The following is a 6,000-nucleotide window of genomic DNA, read 5'->3' on the forward strand; positions in this document are numbered from 1 at the left end:
TTTGCAGATAATTAAAGTATCTATCTATCTATCTATCTATCTATCTATCTATCTATCTATCTATCTATCTATCTATCTATCTATCTATCTATCTATCTATCTATCTATCTATCTATCTATCTATCTATCTATCTATCTATAATAGTTTTGACCGTGCAGAATGGTGCCTAAAATACGGCCTAAAATTAGTATGGTGCTTACTCACAGTGCAATGTTAGTAACACGTTGGATTGTATTTGATTTTGGCACAAACAATCTTCCATACCTATATACCTGTAATTTATTTGCACAGTTAAAAAGAAGACTTTGTACAGTTGTATGCTAACAGGAAGATACTAGATATTAAAATGTATGTATTAGATTAAATTCAATTAGGTAAACTTTATTAATCCAAAGGGAAAATACAATTGCAAACAGTAGCAGAAACATAAAAACAAGGATAAAAACTCACAGGGCAAATGATATAGCCAATCAATCAATCTATCAATACATAAATAAAAATAAGTACAAATTGTATATTGTGTAGAGATTTCAAAATAAACTTAAAAGAGTATGTTGGGAGGTAAGTATTGAATTGCCTGGTAGGAGTGGGCAGATAAAAACCCAGAGGTGCTTGTTAGCAAACCACAGTGGAATGAGCCTGAGTGTAAAAGTGCTTCAAGAGAGTACTTCCTGGATGGAAGGGTGGGGATTTTTCATGATGGCTTTCGATTTTGCCACCATCTTCTTTTCCACTACAGCCTCCAATATGTCCAGGGTTTTCTCTGTGATGGAGCAGGCTTTCCTGATAGGTTTGTTCAAACATTGTACATCTTTTGTGCTCAGGTTGCCTCCCCAGAAGACTGCAGCGTAGAACAACACACTGGCTATTATGGACTGGTTGAATATTTCCAGCAGTTAGCTGCACACATCCAAAGACCTGAGTCTCCTCAGGAAGTCCAGTCTGCTCTGCCCCTCTTGTACAGCACCACTGTGTTGTCAGATCAGTCCAGTTTGTTATTTATGTGAACCCCCAGGTACTTATAGCTCTGCACCATTTCTGTGTCCTCCCCCTGGATGGTGACAGGTCTCAGAGGCTTCTTGGCACACTGGAAGTCCTCCACCAGCTCTTTTGTTTTGCTGATGTTGAGTTGCAGGAGGTTCTCCCGGCACCACAAGATGAAGTCCTCCACAATGTACTCTGACTCGTCTCCATTAATAATGCAGCCTGTGATCAAGGAGTTATCTGAAAATTTCTGTAGATGGCAAGTGTTGGTGTTGTGGTGAACAGGAAGGGAGATAGGACAGTTTCCTGAATTCTCTGGTATTACACAACCCCATTTCTGACACACAGTCTCTCAGTCTCACAAACTTCTACCTGTTGGTCAGGTAATCCATGGTCCAGGAGACTGTGGTGGTATGAAGATGGAAAGCCTATATATGTGCATGTGTGTGTTTGTGTCATTATACCTGGTCAATAATTAGCAAAAAAAATCCTTATTTTAAATGAACGTGTGTTTGTCCAGCACAATGCAGTTTCTCAGGTCAAATATTCAGACAAATATTACATTTTATGTGGAAAAACAAAGACATAAATTGCATACCCTAAAATAAGGGTGGATTGAGAGTTCTAGATTTTAAAACTGCTAATGTTAAGTTTTAAAGTAAGTGGTTACAACAGTATCTCAATAAAGCATACATCTGACACATATTTGCAAATTTGATCTTTCAGCAGGTGGGGGGTCTTGGAATTTCTTTTTAAACGCAACATAGAAACTGGTAAAATTCCTCTAAAACTGTACAATTTGCATAAGCAGGTACTTTTAGTTTGGACACATTCATCACATAGAGGTATAAGGATATACAATTCCAAATCAAATCTATATTTTTAAAAATCTATTTGAAAATAACTTTTTATTTAAGAAATAGCTTATTAACACAGAAGGGAAAAGGTTAAGCTATGAAGAATTTATTATTAAGTACAGTGTTACAATCTCAATTTATGAGATTGGTATGATATCTCCGAAAATCTCTTCGATTAAAAGGTTATCCAAATGGTTGGTTATCAGAGTCTTACCTGCAGATTTCAAAAGTTTCACCTCATTCTTTCTTTTAGATGCAATTAACATTAGAAATTTCAAATGTGATAATAAACATTAGGAAAGCTTGCTGCCAATCATTTACTGTTGTCGCTGTTTTGAGATGAAATACTGTTCTTGCTATGATATTGATTTGTGTAAAACTTAGTTATTACCAAATAAGTGCTTTATCGCCAAAAGAGAAAGAAATATCTTTTAAATTGATACATGGAATGTTTCCTGCTAAAAGTTTTTTCTTGCATATAGATTTTGTGTTGAAATTGATTGGATGGTTCAGATTGTAATGACAGGAATATATTTCCATGTTTCAGAAGGAATGATATTAATCCTAGAATTACATATCTGATTAACCTGTTAAAAATTCATTAACAGGAGCAGAGCGGTGGAATTATTTATTTATTGAATTTATAGAGAGCAGCGGAAGACATGGGTTCAAGTGCAAGATAGCACTTCAGGGTGTGTGACAAAAGTATAGGTGATATTTATTTGGCCGGATGTGGGTATGCTAGTCAAATCCATCTGCAAACTTGGCACACTCCCATATGTGCTCCACAAGAAAGGGCAGACAAAGATGTTTAATGGGCACAGTAATGAGTGAAATGATATTGGATTACTTGTATTGTCATGTTTGCAACAAGATGAACTGCTATGTAATATAGTGCAAGCTCGTCGAGAATACAATGGGCAAATTCACTACATGCTGATAGGACTTTAAGTAGTTCAGTAGCATTGAGCTATTTTCATGTACATGGATTCATGTTTTAAATTGTAGGTTGGAGCTAGCAAAATCAGTTGACTAACCTGGCCCAAGCCTACATCCGCTTTATAGACCAGGATGAATAACGGTGAGTATTGGGTTTACAATGTTAATTTTTACTTTCATATGTTAGCAACAAGGATGATTTCTCATTAGCAAACTTCTCTTAATCTATGATGTTTAATGGGCACTGTAAAATATTAAATTGTATTTGCTGTCTTTTATTTTGACATGTTTACAACAAGAAGGACTCCTTTGTTCAGCTGCAGGTAGGTTTGCCTTCACAAGTTCAGCCATACAAATTAAATTTAACTGGTGCATCCCAACTCTGCACCAAAACGGCAAAGTGATGTGCAAAAGTAAACCCTTTTTAATTCAGTGGTGTCACATTTAATGGTAATCTTTATTTATACAGTACACCTAATGAATGGAAGGTGCTTTAAAGAGCTTTACATCCTACTCCTTTGGGTCCTTGAGCAATGCTCTTAACCTGAAAATTGGTCCTGGATGCTGTACAGTGGCTGACCCTGCGCTCTGACCTATGAAGGTCATGCAAAATGACAATTTCCCCTCAGGAATTGATAGAGTATATTAAAAAAAAAAGTACACTTTACCTTCAGCATATATAACTTGCATCTTTATTTCTGTCTGTTTATTACTGTCCCTTCAAGGTATTTATTATGTCAAACAGAAGATATGGCCGCTGTCAAGGGAATACCATTTGGTACCTGAGGATTAATAAAAACAAAGGATAAAGCTGTTATTCCTTTTCTCCTTTTCATAGCAGCGATTTTGTAAGTCTTTTTTAAACTGACTTTATTGGGAAATAGGGTTTGGAAGTGACATAGTCTGAAAGATTACCATGAGTGGGACAAAGGGAGGGTGACAAATACTCACAAGGGCACAGCACAGTAGGCAGTACCTGTGCATTACCCTCCCTTATCTGTCTATTATAAAAAATGAGAAACAGGACTTTTTTCCTGTGACAAGACGTCATCTTTTGATGAGAGACAGAGAGACTCTTTCACATCCCGTGAGACTGTCAAGTCACATCATACTTACAACATTTGGAAGCAAGTCCCGTGATACACATGCAGAGCATGTTAGAGATAATGGAAGTAGGAACATTTGAAAGTCTCAAAAAAATGAGAGTAAAGATCACATTAGCGCAAACAAATGGAAAATATTACTCAGTGAAATAATGGAACAGCAAAAAGAGATTGCAGAGTGTTTGAGGATGCCTGGGGGAGAAGAGATACAAGTTAGTGAGACAAAAGGACAGGTGCTGTTACAGGCTTTTAAACGTTCGAGACGCAGCACTTAATGCAGATCATGCAGCAATCCAGCAGCTGATCAAGCAAAGAGGAGGTAAAAAAAACAACTGTTATTTGTTTCCCATTGTATCACTGTTTAAGAGGGGTTTCGGAGGAGCGACAGTGTCTCCTTGGGGTGTGTTCAGCCCCCTTATTACAACGGCCCGTAGCACTTGGGGGGGGGAGGGGTTGGTGATCGAAGCGAGCAGGGGCCGAAGCCCCCAAGTTATTGTAAATCTTTTTTCTACTTTTTTTTATTTCTATACATGAATGTACAGTCAAAGTGCCTGCAGAAGCACAAGGTTCAAGGCTCATCATTTTGCATGTCCAAAGTTTTGATCAAAGCAATGTGCCAACTAAGAAATATAAATAAAACACTAAAACAAATGTGAGTGGGTCATTTTTAAAATTCTCAAAGAATGACACAGCTTCACCAGTCACTGAAGGACGTCAGCACAGGCCCAAGAAGTTGCTTGCCAAGGTAAGCTCCACAAGTCACATCAGATTAAATTTTTACATTTTATTTTGTTTTGGAGGGGCAGCACGGTGGTGCAGTGGTAGCGCTGCTGCCTTGCAATAAAGAGACCTGGGTTCACTTCCCGGGTCCTCCCTGTGTGGAGGGTTTCCTGTGTCTTCATGGGTTTCCTCCAGGTGCTCTGGTTCAGTCCAAAGACATGCAGGTTAGGTGCATTGGTGATCCTAAATTGTCCCTAGTGTGTGCTTGGTGTGTGCCCTGAGGTGGGCTGGCCCAATACCCGGGGTTTGTTCCTGCCTTGTGCTTTGTGTTGGCTTGGTTTGGCTCCAGCAGACCCCCGTGACCCTGTATTAGGATATAGCGGGTTGGATAATGGATGGATGGATTTTGTTTCGGTTTTGCCCATCACTTTTGATGGGCATTTTACTATTTTAAGACAAAAGTAAATACTAGTAAAACGTGCCACTAAAGTAATCATAATAATAACATATAGTCACAAATGTGTGTCTACAGTTTGCCTTCCAGGCTCATCTGAGGTAAGCGACACCACTCTGGGACATGAGGGGGTGGGTGTGGTCACTAATGGTAACATCTCCCTTTTCTCCCACAACCCTGAGAAACCACCCACAGAGGGGACATGACTCCGCCCCCAGCGGTCCCTCTGCTATAAAAGAGAAAAACTCCAGGCATGGCATGTCTCACTCAGGAGAGAGCTGACTAATGACTGGAGCTCCTACCTGAAATGGAAGTACCACAGAAGAAGATCAACAAAGGCTATTATTTAATTTTGGATAACTTTATTTCATTTTTGCTTTATTGAACATGCTGTTGATTGCCTGTTTTTAAAAGGGATAACCCAGTTGGCACCCTGACACACTTCCTCCGTGACCAGTGTACTCCTTCGGTCGACAGTACAGTATAGATTAAATGATAAAGTATATCAGGACATCATTGGCAATCATGTTGTCATCAGATGACAAGCAACGTATAAATGATTTTAGTTTTCCATTAATTATTCATTAGAATGATGAAAATGTTTATTCTCAAATGGAAAAGATTTAAGAAAGTTGCTAGTCTTTCCACAAGTGGATGTCCCAGCAAATTCACAGTGAGATCAGAGTGTATAATGCTCACAAAGATCTCAACCAAACCAAAAAACTAGGTCAGCGTCTATATTTTTCAATTTATGACTCAACCTTCAGAAAAAGACTGAACATCTCAGTGTATGGCTTTCCTGGGAGGGTCGCCATGTGAAAGCCTCTTCTACCACTGCAGCACAACTTAGGCTTGCAATATTGCATGTAAATAAATTCTGGAACATCTTACAGATAGACAAGACCTAAGTGTATTTTTGGGCTGTGATATAAAATGCTGGTC

This window comes from Erpetoichthys calabaricus, chromosome 18 (assembly GCF_900747795.2).
Source record: "Erpetoichthys calabaricus chromosome 18, fErpCal1.3, whole genome shotgun sequence".
Lineage (NCBI taxonomy): Eukaryota > Metazoa > Chordata > Cladistia > Polypteriformes > Polypteridae > Erpetoichthys > Erpetoichthys calabaricus.